Source organism: Cyanistes caeruleus, chromosome 14, assembly GCF_971803275.1.
Source record: "Cyanistes caeruleus chromosome 14, bCyaCae1.hap1.1, whole genome shotgun sequence".
Taxonomy (NCBI): domain Eukaryota; kingdom Metazoa; phylum Chordata; class Aves; order Passeriformes; family Paridae; genus Cyanistes; species Cyanistes caeruleus.
In genome coordinates this window covers 6,398,843-6,424,727 of record NC_141714.1, presented here as the reverse complement: position 1 = coordinate 6,424,727, position 25,885 = coordinate 6,398,843, and the positions used below count along the sequence as shown (strand labels likewise).

At 38.0% G+C, this 25,885-nt stretch overlaps 1 long non-coding RNA gene across 3 annotated transcripts; it reads right to left on the bottom strand.

The window, feature by feature from the left end:
* Positions 1 to 15,365: 15,365 nt before the first annotated feature.
* LOC111929404 (uncharacterized) lies at positions 15,366 to 25,485 on the bottom strand. 3 transcript variants are annotated; one of them, XR_015276202.1, is made up of 3 exons: positions 25,410 to 25,485; positions 18,813 to 18,913; positions 15,366 to 15,550 (listed from the first exon to the last, which is right to left on the bottom strand). It is a non-coding gene; the product is annotated as an uncharacterized LOC111929404 (long non-coding RNA). The 3 variants fall into 3 exon arrangements; XR_015276203.1 differs by lacking the exon at positions 25,410 to 25,485 and adding an exon at positions 23,859 to 23,915; XR_015276201.1 differs by lacking the exon at positions 25,410 to 25,485 and adding an exon at positions 22,738 to 22,808.
* Positions 25,486 to 25,885: the final 400 nt, after the last annotated feature.

Genomic DNA, 25,885 nt, shown 5'->3' with positions numbered 1-25,885 from the left:
GAGTTGTTGGGTCATTTTCAAGACATCATCCAGAAGCTGCAAACATTTAGTTCAAAAGTCATTGTAAAGAAAAGAAGAGAAGGGGCCTGACTTAACTTGTTCCTTGGTTAGTGGAGTACTTGCTTTTGGGTAAAAATATTGTCATGGCTCTACTTTTGTACAGAGCTTTAGTCATTCAAACATTGGTGCTCTCAGTTAAAGTGAATTACCACTTTAAAAATAAACCATGACACAAAGCAATGAGAGACAGATGATGAGATATAAATGACTGAATTTTGCTCTCGTCTGGTTTCAGAATTATGAACAAGTATCCTGGTTAGCTGTAAATGTATTTTTTTCCCCCAAAATGGAAAAGAGTTTTATATCTGTTTGATGTAAATCAAGCCTGCCCCAAATAATTTATCTTTGTGCTGGCTTCAAACTCTCCAGAGATTTCAGCAAAAAAAAGATAAATTACTAAAAAGATATTCATAAAGAAATTTGTGATAGCATCAAATATGGCAGCAGCATTTATATTTGAAACTGATCTGATAAGAAGAAAAAAGGGAAACACCTGTAACAGCTAAATTAAAGTTCTGAGGAGTTAAGAAAATTAGAGCAGAAAGAAGATGGCACTATTGAAGCTGAACTCAAAGCTGAGAGAAAATATCTAATCTGCAAGACAGTCTGGCTTAGCGTCCCACAGGCCAGGACAGGAGTCTTCAGCAGTGAGTGCAGCCAGGAGCCAGGTAGGAACTGGAAACCTCAGTGAGAACATCACAAAGGAAAGTGGGTCAGAGAAAAGGGTCAGCAAAGGTGGTGGCACACTATCCCTTGATATCCTGGGAAAAAATATTTTCTGCTATAGATATTGAGAAATTGTATTGAAAGTTACAAAATTCTTTAGCCACACATTTAAAACAATCTTTTATGGCTGGACCTTTCAGAAAATTTCAAATATATTTTGTTTCAATAAAAGACTTCATTTTCATCACAAGAAAATTCTCCCCTATACTCTTCTGTTCACCCAAAATTATGGAAAAAATAAGTGATTTTAATTCTGCAAGACTTTTCATTCTCTCCACACACAATAACAAGTTTTAATTCATATTCAGTGCTTCTGATGTGATTAAAAAAAAAAAAAACCCAAACCAAAAGATTTCATGTCTGTCATATCTTCTGGAGTCTTTCTTTTTAACAGTATTCATTATTGCTCAAGTCAGTGTAAGGAACAGATAATACGTGTTTTGTTCTTTTGACAACTATTAATTTCACTGAAAGCATAGATGTGTAGACACATGATTTAAGGAAGCAGTGTTTAAATCAAATCTCCTTTTAAAAAGGTTGATTGACACGGCAGTATGCCATGTGACTGTTTTGTAAATTATAACTTGTATCCAACTAGAAGAAAAAAGTAGAAATAGTTTGTGTTTCTTTGAGGCATGCCACATCAGGCAAAAGTGTTTCCTCCTTTAAAGAGATTTGTTGTAAATGCTAGAGGTAGGGCAAATATGTATTTGGAAAAATAATAAAAATAGAATTTAATGTATCACTTGCAAAATCCAGAGTGGTTTCTGCTGTCCCTTGAAGAAAGGCTGCACCAGATCCTCACACAGCTTCCAATGAACTTAGCAACAATCATAGCTCATGTTCCCTGGGGCAGGATCTGGAGAGTTCTGGAATAAAATACCAAAGATTACCAGGTACATCCATGGGCCACCAAGCTTCTCTAGGTGTGACAACCAAAACTCCCTCTGGTTGCAGAGTGGCTTTTCCTCCAAATGTGGCTTTGCCATTAGTTTTCCAAAGTTCTGCTTAGTTGGTACCTACAATAACCCTGCAGCATGTTTTTCAGATTTAAGCCCCTGAAATCAGAAAAGCAAAAGGTCAAATAAAAAGATTTACAAAGAAGTGAAGCATCCCAGATTTCAGCTTGGCCAGAAGAATCAGAACAAGGAACAATTTTATTCTGGTAATTTATTCTGGGAATGGTATCATACTCTGCCAGTAGAGGAGTTTGATTTTTCAGGCTGAACCATTTTCAGACTAAACCATCCCTCACCCCAAGTATCTGTTACCCAGAGGATGAAGCAAGAACTGAAGTAACCCTGTCCCCCCAAGAGCTGAATAATTCCCCCCCCACCAGCCCCCAGAGTGGGTCTCTCCTCTTCAGGAACACAGCTCTGACCTGTCCTTGCACTTCAGGAAAGGCAATCACCTCTGCTGCCTCCCAAAATATTTCAGCACCTACCAGAGCTGCTTTTGTGTCTTTTTATTTCTGCCAGGACATCTATCTATCACAGGGTGTGAACCAGCAGCTTGTTTCAAGTATTTTTTTAATAAAATGTTTCTGCTTTCCTCTAGCCAAAGTTAATGATGCCATTACATGTTTCCTTGTTATTTTTTATGGGCACTGTTGACAAGAGAAGCCTTTCACTCTCCAGTAATTTCAATATCATAAACCTATTGCTATTCTGCCATGGCAGCCTTAATTCTACTGTTCTTTCATAGCCAGATCCAGCACTTAGAAATATCATTTCCATCAAAATTCAAATGCAGCAGCTGTGTTGAAATCTTGTTCCTGCTCAAACCTGACAGTGACCAAAATCCCAATGTGGGACTCTCAACCTTGTATTCAGACAGAGCAGCAGAATTCATTTCTGGGCAGGCTGTGGGTTCACCCTCTGCCTTCAGCCATCCCAAAAGGCCATATCACTCTCACAGAATCATTAAGGTGGGAAAAGGTCTCTAATGTCATTGAGTCCAGCCATTAAACTCAGCACCACCTTGTTCACCACTAAACCTACCTTCAAATGCCACATCTACACAGATTAGAACACTTCCAGGAGTGGTGATCCCACCACTACCCTGGGCAGCCTGTTTGAACACCTGACCACACTTTCAGTGAAGAAATTTTCCTTAATATCCACTGTAACCCCCTCCTGGTGCAACTTGAGGCTGCTTCCTCTCATCCTGTCACCTGTTACTCACGAGAAGAGACTGCTCCACACCTGGCTACAACCTCCTTTCAGGCAATTTTAGAGAGAAATTTAAGTGTAAGTCCCTTACACTTCCCAAGCTCAGAAATTTCCCTGATAGTATTTAGGAGGTATCTGTGACAAGGCATCTCTGAGAAACAGATTCTGTACATTTTGACTTGTGCACTAGATTTAGGAAGCATTTTTCCACATCACAACCACACCCAAAATAAGATTGAAAATCACCCCTATTATATCACAAACCTACAGAGAATCAGTCACACAAAGTTAAGGATATGCCTAATTAAAAGCTTTTATTTGTGCTTTTTTGCCCCTGTGTCAGACTCAATCATGAATGCATTAATAACCAGTTATTTTCTTCCAGCTGACACTGAAAAAGTGATTGTACTTATGGAAGAAAATAGAAATAAAAAAGTAGAGATTTACAGTCTACACAGAGAAACATCACTAAGGAGGACAGGAGTTACACTGTTAAACCAGGTGATATAACAGGGCTGGTACTCAGCAAGTGCTACCAGAACCAAATATGCCTGATTTTAACTAATATTTTATGGTATTTTCCTGATTCTATGTATGCAAACAGCCAAGTTCATAGTAGAAACTATTAGACTGAACAAGAAGTGATCTGTTATATACCTAAATAAAATAACCTTTAATTTGATTGTATAGTTAGGTTTCCACCCTGGAAAACTATGACTTCTACTATCATGTTTACATTTATTTTTCTACAATTTATTAAAGATATGTTTTACTGTAGAGTGGTTCAATAAGAGCTGTTGCTTGTTGCAACTCAGGTTTGCAGTTAGCTGCAGATGCCTTTAAACCAGTGCTCTTCATTAAAGGTATGCCAGGTATTCACATTAACAGGTATAAAATTTAAAAATTTTAAATTTTAAAAGTTTCAAATTACTTTCCTGTTAAAACCATTCTCAGACAGTAAATCCCCAATACTACAAAAAATTGTCTGTTTTAAAAGTTATTTTCCCCACATCTAATTTAGAGACAATTAAATAACTTTACAACTCACTCTGGGTTTTTTTTTTATTTTTATAGTAGCCATCCTATAAGCAGCTTTATTACTATGTGGATCCCTAACCATTATACTGCTATTAATTAGAAGAGCACAGTTTAAGTGTCAGTGCAGCAGCAAATAGTAAACAAACTCAACCACTCTTTGTTGCCCAGTACAATGATGCCTAATCTGCATTTACATGGATTCCTTTCCATACCACAACCAAAGTTGTAAACAAGTCAAAGTTTTGACAAGCAAATGATTTATAGATTTCTTTTACATGGAAATTTTTAAGTTAATTTGCTTGAAACTTATGTATATATATCATAACATGTAAAAATGCCTTAACAGCTTCATTTATAGAAAAAGAGGTATGTATTTCCTATTGCAATTCGAATGAGAATTGATCTTAGCAGTTTATCAAAGTCTGTATTTACCAGAACACTCTTCTAACCCAAATATCTTAAAAAAAATTAGGATTGTTGATTTTCTTCAAGTGTTTTGGCTGATAATCTGGGGTTGGAGGCTCACAGGAACAGTCTCTGCACCTTGACAATTACCCCAAGTACTTCAGAGTTCTTGCTGAAAACACTTTTAACCCCCAGTCTGCAAAATAAGCAGCAGTGACTTCTTAAGCTTTTATTTTTAAACCATCCAGCTATATATTTAGAAGAAAAAAAAGCAAAGCTTTTTCACCTGCCACTCATACGGGGTTCTTACCACTTTAATGCTCTCTAACAATACTCACCCTGATTATATTCTATTTTCTTCAGACACTGAAAGTTTCCATCCATTTTCCATCCTCTCATTCCCAGCTGGATTCCCTTCTCTGCCTCACTTCCCAGGGCTCCTGTGCCCTTCTCTCCTGTGTTGTGGGTCCTCTCTCAGTCCATCCCCAGCTTTTCCCCCACCTTCACCCTTTAATAACCAGAAAAAATTTCAAACAAGTAGTCCTGGAACTAACTACACATGATTCCCATGGGCATGGCTGAATGAATTTTAAACTGAATTTATTATGGTTGAAGTGTGAGTGTACCCCTTATGAGACACTAGAAACTCTACCCACCCAGAGAGAAATATCACTTGAGTGGTATTCAGTTAAATAGAAAGGAGATAGTTTTGCTCTTTCAGAATAAAAAACTAGCCAGCACACATTGCAATTCCTTAATTATTATACAGAATTTAAAATGCTTATATATCACAAATATTTTCAAGTGCACGATAAATAAGTCCAGTAAAGTTTAAACAGAGAGAACAGTGAGGCATTGGAAAATATTTGTCAATTTCTCCTAATTAAATAACACCATTGAAGGCTTGAGTTCAAAATGTATTTGAGCAAAGATGCATGATAGTGAGGCATATAAATCAGTCTTAAAATATATAAAAAATAGATTTAGTAATAGCAAGGAGATTTTTTTCCTTTTTAAGGAAATTACCAGGTCAGCTGTTTGTTTAAAAAAAAAAAGAAAAAAAAAAAAGACATTCTTCTATTAATGAAGACCACATTCTTAAAATGGCAAGTAAATGGGATTTAAAAGTGTCAAATATATTTTGCCTTATTTGTCAAGAGTATAAATATTCTGCCTGGGAATTATGAAACCAAGAAGTCAGAGTTTTCCAGAAGAAATAAATATGCAGACAATTTATCAGTTTCCACAGGAAATTAGTCATAATATTACCTGTAATTTTTCTTCTGAACGTTAATAATCATGTATGTTAAAACATATACTTCATAATTAGTGAGATTTGGACATTGATGATGCTCTGAAATTGGACACACCATTTTAGAAGCTCATAAATATACATGATTTTAAAAGCCATAAATAGCAAAATGTCAATCCAGCTAAGAAATGTGCTACTTTTGTGTTTTCATAATCATGCACTGAAATAAGATCAGCTGACCACTGGTGGCTGATGGAAAATGGGATATAGAGACACACACCCTTGAGTATCAGAGATAATGGCTAATGTGCAATGTTAACCACTGGTCTGATTCTTTGCCTTTTAAAATCAGAATACCAATCCAGGTTCTACATAAAAGTTCAAACCTTTTCTCTTTTGAGTCTCTTCCTGATGAGACACAACACTAGGGCTTGTAGCAAAATTGTTTTTGCCTCCAGCAAGGAAGTGCTGAAGCCAGAACTAGGGCCATGTAAAGGCTTTGAAAGAACCCTGCACCAAGGGATGCTCTGAGGGGTGTGACTCTAAGGTCGTGCATTCAGCATGCTGGAAGGCTCCAGTTCCAGACTTTCCTGTAAATGAAGGAAAGCAGGAAGCTGTGCTGCCCTTCCTGGGTCAGGGCAGAGCCCTGAACCCATGGTCCTGGCTGCCTGGGGGCAGGATGGGCTCTCCTGCCTTTTTTAACTATTCCTCACTGTGGAACTTTCAATAAAACTAATATACTGCCACAAGAGATTTTCAGTTTAAATGGATCTTTGCTTTTAGATGAAAAGCCACACAGGGTAAAAGAAAAAAAAAGGAAAAAAAAAATTATATATATATATATATATATATATATACACCACCTTGTTCGATCAAACAGGAAATGCTGTCTATTGCTCAGGCTTTACAATGCCTGACTTATATGGGGGCTGGAAAAATGAACACCTGGAGCATTTTACTGTTCCCATATTTCACAGGGAAAGAGAAGTTTATTCCTCACAGCAGCAGCATCCTTTGCTCCATTTAGGCTGGAAAAGGAGGTGGAGGGGGGGAAGGAAAATGGTGCAGAGAGACAAGAAAGAACTCTTATTATCCTGGTTCTGTCACAGATGCAGGAAACTTGTGAGGGACCAGCTCATCAGAAAGATTTCCACCCACACTGCTGCACACAGGTCAGCCCAGTGAGCGTACAGTGTGGTGTGCGTGGTGGAAAATGACAGCACCCAGACAGTGCTGGGAAAGGAGGGAGACACTGCAGAGGAGCTGCTCAGTGTGTGGGGCAGGTGGGTGACACTTGGGGTGCTCCCTGCAGCCAGAGGCTCTTATGGCCACTGTCAGCAGGGGGGATTTGAGCCTGGCCACTGCTGGCCTTTGCCATGATGTTGGGAGCCACTTGGGCTCACGCCTCCTCCAGCAGTGCCTCACAAAGCCCTTGGGAAGGATAACTTCTGTGGGCCCTGGGGTTCTTGTAACTGTGCTGCAAACTACCTTTGGGATGCTTCTTCTGAATGGCTTAACCAGCAGGGATATCACATTTACCATCCTGGGGAAGTGCTTCATGATTTCCTGAGGCTCTGAGATTGAGTATCCTGATATCTAAACAGTAACTGCAGCCTGACTGCCATTTCTGAAGCACTGTCAGACAGGGAGGGATCATACAGTTGAATTTCTGAGACTCAGTTGGATGAAAAAAAAAAGAATAACACTAGTGGAAGTAGTAGCAGGAACTTTGTTATCACATGGCATTTGGAAGTGAATCTTCAAATCAACAGTCTGACTAATGCATGAGTCATTATTCACATTTAAAATAATTGCTAAAAAAAAAAAACCCAAAACAAAACAAACAAGTCATGTGGAGTTTTAGTAATATATGTATACAAGTTTTCTGTACAAACTAAAAATTCCCTATTCTTAAGCCTTATAAACTGACTTCTGATCAAAAAGCAGGCAATAAATTACCCATCTATGTAATTCAACCATCATTTTATAGCTTGTACCCAAATTTAGGTCTTGGGTATAGATTTATTCTTCTGCTACTGCATCCTAATATCACAACCAATCCCTCAGAAAAGACAGCTCATAGACTTCTGCAAACAGCCAACTGAATTAAACCTTAGAAGTCCTAAACTCAAAGCTTAATTGATTACAGTGAAGATTAAAGCAGACATATTCCAACTTGAAGATTTATTGGCTACTGTACCAGCAATAGCTTTCTATCCCACTAGGGTCAATATAGACTTTTTATACTTGCAAACAGGAAATACAATATAATTGCACTTCAGAGTTAGATGGATATCAGCAAAGAAAGGACTATGAATGTGCATAGCTAGCAGAAAATATTATAGGTTCAAAACTTGAACAATTAATTGAAAGCATTACAGAAAAATTATGTGAGATCAATAAATTGTTCTGGATTTAGAGCAAGCACACCAATGGGTGAGAAATAACATCAGAGAATTTAAATTGCTTTGTTGTTCAGATACTGCTTAAAATAGCATCCATTTAAATATTAAAGAAAATAATAATTTGTCACATTAGAAATAATTATGACAGCTTTTAGAAACCAGAGAAATGTTTGGAAGCTTTATGGTACCTGAGCTTTCCTACAGTGCTTTGACAACCAAAAAGTAACCTTATCAGCTGAGAAAATTCTTTCCAGAAAAACCTACCTGAAAGCAGTTTTGCAGAAGCAGATTACTAAATTATTTTTTGCCAGTCTGTCATAGGTTCACAGGAGCTTCATCTGCCTCCTGGGTCTTTGCAGGAAGTGACTGCAGAAGAAATCTGTGCAAAATTCAAGAATTATTGGCTGTGTTTTGAATATATCAATGTGCACATGTAAAAAACTGTCAGCAGGGTCAAGTTGGTTATTTACCAGAGTAGGAACAGCAGAGAAGGAAAAAACTGCTTAAGTGCCCATCTGACTGAAAACACATGATAAGATGGATGAAATTTGAAGCTATCAGATTGTCTGGAGCCACAAAAAAAGAAAAGGGGGTTGGGGGTGAAGTATAAAAAAAGAATAAATCTGTAGAACAGAGTTTTTAAAGCAGACACAGGGTGAAAGGTTGATATGATATCACAGAATGACACCAGAGGAGGAAAATGGTTTCAGAAAAGAGGAGACGTGGCTGCAGACATAGGTGGATATCCCTAATCCAGAATGGTCACAACCAGGACAGGAATTGTCCATCCAAAGTGCATTTTAATGATGAGGAAACTCATTCTTAAAGTTGTATGCAAGCCTGTTGATACTGTTTCATGCATCTCCCTATTTTTTCTTTAGCTAATTAATACAAAGAACAGTCCATTTTTTACCTTTTTTTTCTTTTTGTGTGTGTGTGTGTGTGTGTGTGCGTGTGACATTTTTTCCTCACATCTATGTTATTGCATTTTCTAGATAGCCTGTAAGGGACAAATGGTTAGTACCCATAGAAGTTTGGAGTCTGTGGGACTGAAAGTCCTCCAGGGAATCTGTACCAGGATTCTATGCCAAAAGTGTGCAGGAGGAGCCATGGGAAATGGAATAGTCTCACACAGGAAAAAATCTGAAATGGAATAAGTTGAATAGTTTGGGCCCTAAAACCTGCACATTCCTATGTGTTCAGCTTCCATTCTACATTTCCTTGCAATACTAGAGAGGACACAAGTCAATCTGAGCATGATGACACTAAACTCGCATGTTTCTGGAGGGAAGTGAGCAGAGTGGCCTCGATTTACATCAGGTGTCACTGAAGAAGGGAGCAGGGGAGAGCCCCTCTTCACAGGGAGATCTGGAGTTATGCTGGGATCAGTGTTTGCTGTCCTCCTCAGTACAGTCATGTGGGAACTGAGATTTACTGCTCCTGCAGGCCAAACACAGTGTGACAAACCCTTCAGGTATCACAGTAAAGTGATGAAATCAGGGGCAACTACTGAACAGACTTCAGTTTTAAACTTTGTGAGCCATTTAAATTCCAATCTGTGACATTTAGTGATCAGTTCATAAAATTCATGTATCCTTTTCCCCTGCACTTTTGGGTTTTTTTTGGGGGGTGGAGGGGGAGGGTTGCTTTATTTTTTTTTTATTATTAGAGACCTACTTTAAGGATGGGAAACTTTTTGTTACTGTTCTCCCACTAAAGCTTTTCCTTTAATTGCTATTGCATATGTGTGGTACAAAAACAGAGGTTATAATCTCTGATTACATTATTTACAGTACCAGAATCCCCACAAAACAAATCAAGTCCCTGTTCAGAGGCATTCCAAGTTCAGTGAATGATAACAACCCAAATATAAACAAGGCTTCCATAATGATTGCTAATGATTTCTAAATTAGATTTACTCAAGCATATACTTCCTTGTAGGTAGTTTTCAGCTAAACCTCTCTCCTAGGAGTGTGTCCACCAGGAACCTGAATGGCTCAGAAGAGGTGAATGATTCAGATGCATCATCAGGAACAAGAGGATCCAATGCATTTAGTCATATTTCACTGCCTCCTACATAAGTAATTTAATTTATTTGCTATGCTCTCAATCCACTTCTCCATTATTACCAAAAGAACTGAGGCTTGAAAATCATCTAAGTGTCCATGGATATAGAAATACATTATGACAGGTGACTGTGCAAAGAGACTTTGTGGGGTGAGGTTCATTCCAGCCTGCTGTGACCACACACACTTTTTAGCAGCTCTCCTGTCTCCCTCTTTATCCAGTGAGTCTCTCTCTGCTGAGAGGAAGAAATGCCCTCTGGCATTGATTGCATATTGGGTTTGGATACATTAAGTGACTCTAATTCCCCTTGGCAAAGATGCTGAATATAAGTTACACCAGGCACAGAGCCTTTGGTAAAATTCAGCATATCAGAGCCCAGGTCCAAAAGCATTAAATTATTTGATTCATTCTTAGGGACCAGAAATTGTGTGACTTGGGTAAACAAACCTCTATATTCCTGGAATTGAAGGCAATCAAATTTCATTTTCTTTTGAACAGTTTATTTGCTATTAGTGTCACAAATTGAGTATATTATCAAATATTCCTGTGGGACAAGTAAGACTGGGCCTTTGTATACGCAGCACATGCTGCAGAACACAGCCAATTAACCTGGGAGCTCTCTGTTCTCCATTGCTCCAGGCTACATTCCGTCTGAAAATCTTAGGGGGATTTGAGGGTCCTGAATGAAAGATTATTTCTCAGTTTAGAATAGGTGATGCTGAATATCTGAATGTGTTATTGCCAAAAGAATAATGATTTCCCCTGACTATCTTCTTGGATTTTTTTTTTCTTTTTAATGACTACAATAAATTAGTTTGACATACACCTTAATTATAAAAAGCATTACCAAAGTCCATGGTGGCATAGAAAATACAGCTCTTAAAATCACAAGTGACTCAAAGCAGAGAAGGGTCTCAAGAATGTTGGAGGACAGGTCTAAAATTCAAAATTATTTTGGCACACTGAGAAAATATTCCAGACAAAAAAAAAGATGCCATTCAATAAAGACAGCTGTAAAGTTTAACACCTGGGCAGGAAGAATAAATTGCAAAAATACTGGATAGGGAACAATTCACTAGGCAACAGTGATGCTAAAAGGAAAGTAGGAACTGGAATAGCTCTCCTACCCCAAGGTATTGAAGAGAAAAAGGAAAAGGTTAAAGGAGGATTCATAAGTGATTCATATTCTCTATTGGATACAGGACAATGGCCTCTCCCACTCACAAACCCAAGCATCAGCTGTGGTTCTTATTGAGAACTGCACTTCAAGAAGGATGAGAATAATGGTCCCCAGTGTAATTTCCTGACTTCTCAGCAGAGATATTCTCTTTTTAAAAAAGAGTCCAGAATGTGCACATTTTTCTACAAAACACCATTACTACCTGTATTTAAGAATATAAGAAACACTTTACCTTCTGAGCTATCATTTCACATTTAATACAGAGGTGACCAAAAAAAAAATCTTTCACATCAGCCAGGAATTTGACATGTTTTAAATAACATATAAAATAACTGGTACTGCAGTATTCAGTCTATGAAAAAGTCATGAAAAGTGTAAAAATTCTGAAATATTTTACTTTGTTGACCTCAAATGAGAAGTTTAATTTCAGCTGAGTTGGCCAATCTCAGTCCCTTTGCTGCACAGTGGAAACAAGCAAACCACGTTGCTCCTTGGCTGTGTTTCAGTTCTTTATTGTTGGCTCAAACACACAAGAACATGGGTTGGTCAGAAGCAAATGGTTTTCTGACAAAGAATTTTACTGACATAGATTTTTCTTTTGCAGAAAGGCTGGAGTTAAAAGAAAACCCATTTAGTAGTGAGAATGGATTTGAAATGTAACCAAAGATCCTCATATTTTTACCTTTGAGAAAAGAAATATTATTCTTCCATCATGTCTAATGTTACTTATCTCCCAGAGCTAGAGGTCTGTCTTTAAATACTTGTGCATGCAGAACATCCCACAGGAAGCTCAGATAACCCAAAACTACTAAACACCCTTTAGAGGAGAAAGATCCTGTTGCACATCCTCTTTCCATCAGCTGCTGACTCATTAAAACACACAAGGTCACACTTCAAGTGTGACTCCCAGTATAACACCATAGATTTCTGAGATTTCCTATCTTTTTCCATTGAGATTTAAATTTTTGCAGCTTTAAAGTGAAAGAGAGCTCTACCGTTGACTTTCATAAGTACATTTGCAGTTCAGACCACTGTAATTTGCACTGAATTATTAACACTGAGCTGACTGATTAATTCAGATTGTGTGTGCTGGTTCTACCCAAACATCCTGTGCTCCACAGAGCAAAGGAAATCATAGCAGATTTAGGGGGGGCAGAACTTGAGCAGCTTCTTTGCTGACCCCTGCAGGCATGAGCTCCTGTTAGGTTTTACCTTGGACTACATCTATTTTGTACACTGCTTGCACAACACAGAGCTCAGGAGGAAGTTAAATATGGTCTAAATCTACATTCTAATGCAATTCTAATGCACTGCATTATTTCTAGTAATAATTTCCCCCACAGAAAGGACTGATGCATATTATCAAGTATGAATATATTTAATGATATAAAAGAGAATTGAGTTCATTAAAATACTCATTCATCTCAACATAGGGTGAAGTCAGAGGAACAGGTGAAGAAGTAATTTTGCCAGGTTTTTCAAACAATAAGAAATTTAAGCATTTGATAGAAATTATTATATTCACATTTTAGTTTTCAAAGATTAAAAAATATTAGACTTTGACCAGTCTGTCCTTTTGAGGTGTACCTGTACCATACATACATAGATGCTGCCACTGAGGTTTATGTTCTCTGAATTTTCTAATGCTTAGTTTTCTTTCCTGACATCCACCTCCTCCTTGATTTGCTGCTTTCTCCAGCCCCTCTGGGCTTCCCCCAAGGCTCCCCAGCCCTGGAACACTTGCTGCTCCCCCTCTCCCACTCCTGAGCCAGCTCATTCTCTCCTACAAATCTGTGCCCTCATTTCTGACTTCCAGACCTCTGCTTTTGCTTCCATGATCAGAGATCTTTCCTACAACTCCTGCTGTTCCACTTGTCCCCACCTCCACTTCTCCTTCCTCCACCTCCCTCTGTGATTTTGGCTCTGCCTCAGCTCCTCACACCTGCCTCCCACACTCTGCTGGGCTCCCAGTTCAGTCCCAGTGCTCTCTGACCATCTCCAGTGCTTGTCCCCTCCCCAAGGAGCAGCTCCCAGCTGCTGTGGGTCCTTTATTGATACCACCTCGAGGATATCCTCAGCTGTATCCATCCTATGCCTGCTGCTCTCTCCCTGAGTAGGAGAATCGAAGTGAAATCATGGAACTTCTGACAATTTTCTGAGCTGTAAAAGATCAAGAGTTTCTGTTCATTAAAAAAACAGACTGTATTTAGAGTGACAGGTAAAAACAAACAACTAACAAACAAACAAACAAACAAACAAAAATCTTAATGCACTTGACTTGTGGTGGAAATCAGACACAGATCTACCAGAGAAAACTATTACTGCAAACTCCTAATGCTAGATAATATTCCTTCTGGGAAAATAAATAGAACAGTGCTCTTTTTACAATGGTAGGTATGAAATCTCACAGTGTAAAAAACCCCACCTTGATTTTTTTAATCTTCTCTGTGTTTCTTAAAGCTGTTATACCATGAAGAATTCCTGAACCAGGTGAATACTGAAAGATAATGAATCATAGTTCCTTACTTGAGTGATCAGAGAACATTGCATGCAGACCTCAATTAAGCTGGATTTGAAGAGCATTAGTCCTATACAGATAAAATCAGATTTTTAAGACAGGTGTTTGTCACTTAATAGACAATGTCTCATCAGCTTATTGAACTTCAGCTGCTGCTTCTTGCACACTTGTCCTTTCAATCTAATAACATGAATGTTTAGTATGTCTGTTGATATCTTTCAGAAAAATTTTAGTTGCCACATGTACTAAGGATAATGGAGGGGAGAGGAATCCATAAAAACTGTCTAAAACACCATTACATTGCAGAACAAAAGAAACCCATTTGTCTTACTGAAACAGGTGATGAATACAAATACCAGACAAAAATATTCTAATGTTAATCAGACATGGAGTTAGAATCAGGTTTTACTGCAGTTACAAAAGAAGATAAAGCCTTTAAGAAAATAAATCACTACACATAAGAAAAATTAGGTTTCCATGCTTCCTCCAAGTGAGATTCTCAGGCAGAGGAGGACCAGTCTCAGACTTCAGCTGGCATTTTCTGTCTGGTTATTCTATTTCTTTCCTCAGACATAACAGTGAAATAAATAGAACATTTCAGGCCTGAAAAAGAAAATTTCAGTGACAATATTTGTATCCATCTTCACATGAAGCAAGGCTCGGAATTCTCAACTTCTGCAAGTCAGTCTGTGCCTATGTATAAGATTTATTGATCTGTGCAGACTAAAACAAAGGAGGATAAATTAATGGCCAACTGGAAGACCAAAAGGTTATTGTTAGCTCTGAATTAAAGCTATGAAAAGGAAAATTAATTCTGAGTATTGAAAATATTTTTTGATTATGTGTTCTGTTAAACAACAAGGGCACATGCACTCATGAAAGCAGCATTATGAGGTGACATTTTATAATTGAGTGGGAAAACTAATTTTAAGCATCCTTCAGGGCATAATTTTTCATCAGATAAAATACAGGAATGGTATTTTATTTTCAATTTTTTCTATAATTCTGAGATGAACTGAAAAATTAGTGGTCCTTAACCACTGCCTTTTCTATTATTTTTTTCAATCAAGTTTTTATTTTTTAAATCTCCCCTTTGATCAGTATTCCTGGTAAGACAGGACTTCCTCTGGGTTTCCACATTTGCAGCAGCCAGCAGGAAGACCTGCAGACAGCTGGAAGTGCCTTTTAGAACCATTGGATACCTAACAGCAACATTAAGTACCTAAAGTCCCAAAAATACAAATCTAATTTCCTACACCAAACTTTCTAGCACCATTTACAGAACTGTAAAATTCCCTTCTACAGAAACATCTTTTCCTAGAAAGTATTCCCTTGCCAGATTTATTATCTGCTTGGCATGAAAATGCAAGTGAAACAAACTCAGAATATGGCAGCTAACGCCCCAGACTTCAAGAGATTCCCACTTGCCCATGATCCTCTTCCATCATCACTGTGGTGAGTCCCAATCCTGGTCTCTGACAGTGAACTGAGAAATTCCTGCTAAAGGACCATGACTTGGCCTACAAGGATCAATCAACATATAGATGTTTCAGAACTTCAGTTTAATATGTTCTCTGAGAGCATTTCTATTGCATTTTCTCTTTAGACATGTGTTTCTCTTCCACTCCAATTGTTCAGTTTTAATTTGTCCTCTCTGAGCATATTTCATCCATTGCTATATTGTTCTTTTTTCTTGAGGTGAAAAGGAAGACCTCAGTCAAGCAGACTCTTATGAAAACAGACAAAAGAAAGAAGAAAAATTACAATGGGTAATAAGATAATGCTAAGAAAAAACCCCACAATTTATTGAGGGAAAAAATCTATATATTCTTTATCCCTGTAAACAGCTGCAATATCCTTAGGATATTTCCCCTTGTGCCCATGCACTCATTCAGATGCAATATCTTCAATTTCTCCATCTAAACAGAGATTTTAATCAAACTACCCAATTAAAGTAGTCTGAAAAAGCGGAAGAAAATGCTTTGTATAGCTCACTGGTTTTGCCCAGAGGGCAAGTAAAGAACCATCTTTACTGTTTTTTCTGTATGTAGACAAGTAATGTAAATGAGAAAGAATAAATGGAGTCCCTGTCTATATTTGTATCAAAATTGCTATAGTTTCTCATTTCAGATTCATTATTTTTCATTATTTTGGCTATTTTTATCAAATTGTGTCCCATCCTTGTTAATTCAAATACCACAAAACTTTTACCTGGGCTTGTTTTTTAAAACCTGTAAAATCTTTCTTGATACTGATAGAAGCAGACATAAGTCAATAATTAGTTTCAGAAAAAAAAACCCTGTCTCAAGAGCTATTCATTACTGGAGAGAACTAGTAAAATTTAGTGCTGTTCTCTTTCAATTCAGAATAAATTATGCAGAATAATAGAGGAAATCCAGAAAATGTCATTGCAACTTTTCAGGGTTATGAAATATAAATAATTAAAAACCATTAAATAACAATTGGCTGTAAACCTTCATTCCACAAAAATTAAGAAGAAAAATATCTTATTGAGAAAAATATGCAACTACTCAAGTTAGTGTACCCAAAATAAGAATCTGAATGCCTATCTGACTGAATAAATCCTCTAACTAAAAAATTCCTATTATAAACCCACGTGTTCTCATGAGCAAGTGATAATTTTGGCTGAGAAGTTCAGTGTTTCAATCTTACTATGCCAATCAAATTTCTTGCAAACAATGTAGAAGAGGTTCAGAAACTGGCAGAATTAGCACATTATTTGACTTGATTACATTGTCCTAAGGTAGGTATAGTAACACAATGGAATGAAAAATGTGTTAACCACACAACTAAATTTTGATAGTTTCATTAAAATTATAGATTAGATTAAGAAGAATGAAGTGTTTCAATGCTTGTGGCCAGCATGCCAGAGGCAGTGGTGCAGTGACACAGCAAGTAAGGTGCATCTCACTCTCAGCTTTCCCAATGACTCAGGACACTGAATGAGTTAAATCAGACAGGCTGGGGGGAATGATGGAAGAGTTGCTATAAGCACTCGTTCACTGACTAAAGCAGCTTTTCTGGCTTTGAAATGAACTGATCCAATATACAGAAGATTTTCCTATTCCAATTCAACCAGAATTTTAAAGCCACCCTCAAGCATTAAGAATCAAAGGTAACATAAAAACTGCTCTTAGCAAAACTGAGGAAAAAGAGCATCAAAACTTCAAACCTCTGCCAAACAAAGCAAATGAACAAACAGAAATCCCAGAGCAGAATTATACTCAATGAAATCCTGCATTAATGTTTAATCTGTTGAGCCATAGGGTACCTTGTAGGCAAGTTGGTTAATTTTTTTCTGCACTGCAATTTCCCCACATACAAAATAGGACAGCAACATTTGCTTAGTTGCAGTGGTTGTGAGAATTTAAATCCTGTATACATCCCTGCTTTGCAGATAGTAACACTGGCACAGTGCTGGGCTGGGGGAGGCATCATTAAATTATAAAGAAAATTAATGATAAAGAAGAGATCAAGAATTTTTCTGAATTGTTCTGACAAAGGTAATTAATGCTAAAATTCAAGAAAGAACATCAGTCTACTTGCACTTCCTCCAGCTTCGGGGCATCTCTCTGACCTGCCTAAATCAGAGACCTTGTCATTCTCTGCTCCCTCTGCAGGTTTTTGGGTGGGAATGATGCTCCAGAGTGCATTCCAGATCCTGCCTGGTACCAACCACCCTCTGCAGCCGCCTCCCCTCCACACACAGCCTGAGGTGAGCACTTCAGGCGCTGCAGTTAGAAACAATAGTTAAAAATTTAGGTGAAAATCTAAAAATTTGGATTTATAATCTGATTTTTGTAAAATTTGATTGGCATGTAGGTACCCCAATGTAATTTGGAACCATCCAACTTTTAATCTCCAAAACTCAGGCTTCATTTATAACAGCACAAATGCAAGCTCTTGCACTACCACTGTCTTACAAGCACCTCAGATCTGTGTGTGAAAACTCCCGTCTAAAGGTGGTTTTACACCCCAGTCTTAGGGAGTATGCAGGTGTATCTTTCAAAGCACTAATATTTACACCTGTGATGCATATAAATATATATATTATATTATATAATAATTATATATATTATATAATAATATAAATAGATATTATATAATATAATAATAATAATAATAATATATATATATATATATATATATATATACCCGTGATGCATTCAAAAAGAAGCATGCTTTTACCCCATTTCTTAATTTTATGTAAAATTTTTTTTGAGGACTTGGAGCTGTTGTTCTGGGACACTTGCAACAGAGGTTAGAATTTTCACTAACGAGAGCACAATTTAATGACTCTGATTATTGGCTGTAAGAGGCAATGTTATGCCAAGTTAAGGGTGTTTTCCTGCAAGAGCAAATTACTTCAGGCTAAAAGGATAATCTATTTCACAGGATTAAGGCAGGGTCACAGAATGATTTCCATCTTTTATAATAATCTTTAGGAAAAGAGTGAGGGGAATGTCATGGGAAATACAAAAATTGTTGCTGATAATACAAGGCATCAGGGAAAGCTCCTCTAAGAGGCATTTGTTGCCATGAGGAAGATGACTTCACTATTACAAAGTCCTCTTCTGAAGATAGAAAAGGAGAAAATAAAATTATGTCTTCAGAAAAACAATCCAAATTACCTTTCAAATGTTCTTCCCAGTTTCAAGCATTGTAGGAGGGCTGAGGTTTTCCCCCCTCACCTATTTCCTTTTTTTTTACTAGTTGACTATTTCCATCTCAAAACTTTGTCTAGGAACATTTAAAAAAAACAAAAACATATATTTTCCAACCAGTAGAGGCCAGTTACATCCACTGACCCATTGATTTTTCAGCTACAAGGTAATTATAAAGCCTCTGGGTTCTTAGCAACACATGGAAGAAGAAAAAGGAGTTTAAATCATATTCTTCTGCAGTGAGATATTCTACCTGGAAATATATTTTTATTTAAAGCAATACTGTGAGGAAAAAAACATCTCACTTCATTCATTCTGTCCCTGTCTACTGTTGGTGAAGCAGCTTCAGTGGCTCCCCAGGGCAGCTGATTGACTCTCCCAGATTCTACAGCTCTCTGTAACAGATCTAGAAAAAGAGAAGCAACTTTTTTGAGAAATGCATTTATGAAGCTACAAAGTGCCATAGGTTGGGGTTTGTTTGCCTTTTCTCTGAATTGTATCAGGTGTCTTAGAATTGTCCTTATTGCAAATAAAAAGAATATGAAAGCTTCAGTGGCTCCCCTCAGCCATTCCCATGGCAAAGCAACACAGTAATGTATCACACAGACGCTTCATATTAAAAAAAAAATTAAAATGTTTATTTTTCACAAAATAGAGCTTGTGTTTAAATGACAGACTCATTCTACAGAGGGACAAAAGCAACATTTTTATATCCTACTATCCACTTTTTCTCTGAGCTGCATATTCATTTATTGCTTAATCGGGAAATGCCTTTCTCTTTCCTATAAAGTATTGGTTCCCTTCTTAGCTTAGACATCTCTGTGTGCTGGCACACAGCCCAAAGATATTAATGTGGCTTCTCCTGGTACTTTAGAAATTTCACAAGCAGCCTGCTGGATGTTTCAGGTGTGATGGTTTAATTATGACTAAGAGTAACAGGGTTGCCTGGGGATTCTTGTTTTTTCTTTTTCTTAATTGGAGAAAACTTGGCATGGAAACAAGATATCACAGGAATATGATTTGCTTCAATTAAAAAGTAAAGAAAAAAGGCGAATTTGCCTACACAGGACCAGCTTTTCAGACCAACATTAAATGCATAGATGTACCATTAAATGAGGAGCAAAAACAAGAGAGTGCTTAACAGATACTGCTATCAATACTGTGCCTGCAGATTTTGAACCCTCTTTCACAAATGATACTGCAGTGGCTCCAGGATGAAAATAAGACTCAGAGCCAGCTAGAAGGTGGCAGCACCCAGGAACAAGAGGACTCTGCAGCTACCTGCACCCAGAGAGAAGGAACAGGGACCACTGAACACGATTATGTCCCAGCCACCATTTACTACTGCCCCATCCCTGCTAGCACCAACTGCTGTGCACTCATATGTGGAGAAAGCACATCCCTTACATTTTCTCATTTTCTGCTGTTTTGCCACAAGCAGAAAGGAAAACAAACTCAAAAGACATTGAAAGTGGAATCTTTTCTCCAGCCTAAGAGGTTAACTATCAGTTATTGTTTTTTAGCCAGCAGCCTGTGCTCTGTGTTAGGAAGATAGATCTAATAAATCTGGATGGTGTGTATGTAGGGGAAGTTATTTTTCAGTTTGGGAAAGTGGTAGAGGCCTCTTCCCTTATGATTTTTTTTCAAAAATATTTTACATTAATACATTAAACTGGAATTCAATTACAAAGCAAATATATCTCAGTTTATGTGAGTATTGTCTGGGCTAGCAAGGAGAAAGAAAGGGAAGATAGAATTACTAAACAATGAAAAGATGGTCTGTTGTGAAAAATATTATTTCTAGGTTTTTTTCTCTTATACCTGAATGTCCAGGTGGCACTTCAGAGGACAAAGAAGCACTGAAAATTTCTAAATTCTTCAGCATAAACAACACTGAGTGGATTTTTATGGTATTTAAGGAGAGCTATAAATAAAAATTAAATGTCTCTTCATAAACTCTTGTTCAGTATTAAGTATGCCTGAATTTCCAGCAAAGGGATTCCATGGAATCAACCCTGCAATAAAGACAAATACATTTACCTGTCATCTGGCATATACAGCTGAGGTTGAGCCAAATTCACTTTGTGCAAATTTAACTTGTGTTAAGCCAACCAAAATGAATTATTATCACAGAACAACTGACAGATGACTAAAAGGTGAAAATAAACAAGAAGTTAATTAAATCTTTTTCTGGTAATAGGATGGATAATACACTTTTCTTTTGGCCATGCTGTCCTTACCAGAATAGGAGAAGCATTCAACATTTCATATTCAGTTTCCAAGGGGAGAAAAGAGGCCATGAATTTTAAGAGAGTTATGGAGCAGTTCTAGAAAGAGTTGGCAGATCATACCAGCACCTAATGGTGCTCCTTGAGCTGGGAGAAAAATCATAATGATTTTCTGATGCAAAATTCCATTTCTGAAGGAAAAAAAAAATCAAACTGAGAAGATGCTAAGTGTCTGTCAGAAATTAATAAAAATATACTATTTGACTGGGATTCTACTTGACTCAGACATTTTGACTACCTAATTACCTCAAAACATCTCACTTTGTTCAGATTAAACAATAAAAATGTATTTTGTTATTTTAGCCCTCCTGATATGTATAATCCTGCATCCCTTTTTTGCCCTGTCAAAGTACTCAGAGGATAATTTTAATTAACCATTTTCCACCTGAAACTGCCAGCATAGACCTGGTCTATGGAATTGTCTAGAGTCCTTCTATGGTTAATGAAAGAAGGAGTGGCAGTATCATCCTTCTGGATGATTCCTTCCTGTTTCTTTTCTCCCTTCCCACCATATGAGATCTGGGACCAGTACACAAAATAAGTGATATTTCTTGGCACATCCTGAGCTGCAGCTAAAGCAGTGGGACTGTGACCAGGAGGTCCAGGGAGGTGATGCTGTCCCTTTACTCCACTGTTGAGAGACCTCACCCAGAGCACTGTACCCAGCTCTGGGACCCCAGCAATAAAACTCCTCAAGAGATTCCTGAGGTGGACCACAAGGATGATCAGAGGGCTGGAGTACCTCCTCTATAAAGACAAAGTGAGAAAGCTGTGATTGTTCAGCCTGGGAAAGAGAAGAAAAAGCTATGGGGAGACCTTAGAACAACCTTCTGGTTCCTGAAGGGTCTACAAGAGAGCTGGTGAGGGATATTTTACAAGGGGAGAGGGTGATAGGGCAAAAGGAAATGGCTTTAAACTGAAAGAAAGTAGGTTAAAATTAGATATATGGAAGAAATTCTGTACTGTGAGGTTGGTGAGGCCCTCTCACAGATTGCCCAGAGGGCTTGTGGATGCCCCATCTCTGGGAGTGTTCAAAGAGAGGCTGGATGGGGCTTTGAGAGACCTGGTCTAGTGGAAGCTGTCCCTGCCCGTGTCAGGGGAGTAAATCTAGATAACTCTTAACATCCTTACCAGCCCAAACCCTTCTGTGATTCTATGAGACTGAGTCTAAGCAATTTCTGAAAAAAACACATAGGTACTTTTGAAAATATTGCCCTTTATATCTTTGATGAAAATATTTTTTTTCCTGTCAAGCCTAAAATCCAGATTAAAATGGAAAGAGCCCTGTTAGGTAGCTAACATAGTCAGCACCACAGTGACTTGGACTGAAATTCCTGTTTTAATCTTCCCAAAGTAACTTTCCTGAACTGTCTCTTTCTGTTGTTCTTCTCACTTTGAATTTAATAGCAGTTCCTCCTGAATGACAACCAAATGCTGTGTCCTATAGAGCTGCCTGTATCCACTCATGCAATTGCCTAGGCACCTACCACTGAGAGATCCAATTACCCCACCTCCTCTTTCATGTTCCTTAGTCACTTCAATTTGCAGCTGCACTTCTGCTGAAGTTCTCTCTTGTTTCTTCCCACCTTCCTTCTCCTTTCCCTGATGGTTTTGTCTCTGACCTTCATGCTATTTCCCAGATTTATTATTTTACTGTCAAGTTTCAATCCTCGGTTTCTTTTTTAGTAAGATGGTGCTTGCTGAGCAATGCTGTGGAGCAGCATCTTTCTTTTCTCTCAGTGCAGTTCTGCTCTTGTTTCTTTACTAGGAGGGCAGCTTGGCTCTCCTTTCTGGTTTAATATCTGAATCCATCATGTAATCAGGGGTAAATATATTGATTTTTTTTACCATATTGTATGTGAAAAGAAGAACCCAGTAAGACACCCATTTCCAAAGACCCATTTCAGAACCTTAATGGAAATTTTCCTGAAACTTGTCTTACCCTGTCTTTCACTCTGTCAGTTTAAGCAATATGCCTGAGATGATGTGTGTCAGGGATCTCGTGCCTTTCGATCCCTGGCATTGAAGGAATGAAATCAGTCAGTAAAGACAGTAAAAAGTTCTGGGGCTTAATTATGAGCTAAACTCAAATATCACTGAACTTGCTAAATCCCCAGGGGAAGCCACATAATGCAACCTGTCGAAGCCTCAGTCTGATAAAAAAAATTACACCAAAAGTTAATTGGTGGCAAAAGAGAAATTCTCATGTGTTCTGACTTCTTTTTTAATCATTCTATTTTATAATCATAGGGAGAATTTATCTGATTTTTAAATGGTTACGATTGCTAGCATGAAATACAGCTAACTATAGATGCTCTGGGAAAGCAAAAGCAAGCTTTAGCTGCTTCCAGATGATTTTTTCCCAACAATTATATGCTCAAAACGATGTAATTTCAGTCAAGGCAGAATCTACCGGTTGCCTCTTTTGTTAAAAAATAACAGCAGCCTTTCTCTACTCTCTCCCTCCTCTCTGATTTTCTTGCATGAATCAGATTTTTGGCAAATGGGCTGCACTCTCTCTCCTTTTATCTGAAATTTCTCCCCATATGCTGAACAAGATTTAACCTTTTGTACCCGTTTATTACATCACCAGGCCCACATCCACTGCTTTATGCTGGGAAAACAAGCGGCACAGCACTGAACAGAATGGTAATTATAGCCCTGGCTCCCACCCCAAGCCTTGTTACAAATGGGTGAGCTTGCACACGCAGTCAGAAGGGACGGAGAAACACGGATCTTGAGAAGCTGCCTGTGGCTTAGCAGAGGTGATCCATGGAGTTCATTTTCCTGGGGACTCTTCTCTTCAGAGGGAGTCACCTCACTTGACGTAGGATGCCCTTGGTGAGGACACACAAGCTGCTGAGACTGAGCCTCACCATGAGCACCTTTTCCTCATGAGCATGGCCTGTCCCAATGTCCCCATGATCCACTGAAGATGCTGCTCTGTTATACTTGAAATAGACAAATTCCTTTGCATTAAATCACATCAAACATCACCTGTTCCTCACAGGAGTGAACTATACACTGTGAATCAGAGCATAAATCAGCCAGAAATTCACTCACAGAAGTCCTAAGGTTGGCAACTGCTCAACTCCTGAAGCCCCAGCAGACAACTTTGAGAAATCTGGCAGTAAAAAGTTATAGTATGTTTCAGTTCCTTGCATGATGGCCAAGAATGAGGATACCACATGAACTGACTATAATTTGAACTTAGTACTGAGTCACCAGAGTTGAGAATTTGTGTCTTTAATAAACTGGAAATACATAATAAATACACTGTCTGTCCCACCACACAGGTCCTTTTTGTACAAGGTTCTAGAAATGTACTGCTTCCAGACAGAAAGGTTACTTAGAGGTTTGAAACAAAGTCTACTCTCCCTGCCCATGACTCCAGTCATGCAAAAATTATCAGATCTGAATTTTGCGAGACTTCTGTGGTGAGTGACTGCTTAGGAAATTAAGTTTAGCTTGTTCCTACAAAATGCTTTGCATATTTTTTAGCCCAAACCAGTAGGTGATGAAGGTGATTAGCCATCTAGGAAAGAATGGAGAATTCAAATATTCTACAGGTAAGTCTCCTTGGGAAAGAGACAACTGTACTAAACAGAATACTTGATGATTAAAAACCTTAAATATAAAATGAATCATATTAGTTTTGTAATTTGCAATTGAAGACAATGAATTCACGGGAATACATTTATTTCAGGAAAGATCTGTCAAAAAGTTAAAACTGCATTATGGACAGTTTAGATTTTTCTAACACATATATGCCTACCTTGGATAACAGTATCTGTAAAGAATCCTTAAAACAACAAAGGATTTTAGCCCCAACCTTTTGTCTTAATCCTAAGCATTATCTGGAGTATGGGACTAAGAAGCTCTCCAAAATTTAATTGACTACCCGTTCCCTATTACTACTCACAGACAGCTACATTTTTCTATATTCTGATGTGAAGTAAATTAATAAACCATGAGCAAAAAAAGACAGCTGTGAATAACCTCAACCATAACTGTCTGTCATTGTTCTTCCAGTAAGAAAGGAAGAAAATAGAAATTAGGGAAAATATCAGTAATAGATTTTGACAAAATCTGAAATTGCATCTAGCTGTTCAGAAAAATAAAACAAAAGCACAAAGCAAAATAAAGTAAAATCAGGTTGCCCTGGTTAAGCAAACCAGTGAAAGTTTCACACAGGTATGTGTATTCACAAGCACGCATATAAATAAATTCTTAAATTAATTTGAGGCCTTCTGTTGCTATATAACTGCTGCTTCTACACCCAGAAAACAGTTTGGAATACTTTAATATAATTTGGGGCAGAATTTAAAGATTCATTTCCTTATGATTGTATTAATTATACATTTTAAACAAGAAACAGAATTGTTGCTCTTATTTAAGAATTATGCCTTAAAAACCTGTGCAAAACATGACTTTTCAAAGATGAGATAAAGGCACATTTGGCTTTCTGGGATTCAAGGCAAATTTCCAGGTTGAGCTGAGCTTCTCATCCACCCACCCCTCCAGGTCTTCTCCTCAGAGCTGCTCTCAAGTCACTCAGTTTACCCCTCCTGTGCTCAGGGCTGACCCGACTCACCAGCCCTTGGACTTGCTGACCTTTATGAGGTCCACACAGACCCAGCTCTGCAGCCTGTCGAGGTCCCACTGGATGGTGTCCCTTCCCTCCAGTGTGTGACTGCCTCACACAGCTTGGCATCATCAACAAACCCCACAGGGCTGCCCTGGATCCCACTGTCCATGTCACAGATCAAGGTGTTAAACAGCACTGGTGTCCCAGTAACGACCCCAGGGAACCTCACTGGTCTCCACAGAGACATCAAGCCATGAACATCTGTGGGTATGATCATCCAGACAACTCCAAATCCACCAAAATGTTCATCTGTCTCTCCAATCCACGGTTTCATTCTTTTGAAAGGAAGAAGTACATTTGAATTTCTCACATTACATTTCTCGAATTACATGAGAGGTATCTTACGCAAATGAGTTAGGTCTTGACTAATGAGATAAGGTATTAATTATTGAAGTGTTTTCTTTATGGTGGGATAAATATTAAATCACAGCATCAAACATCC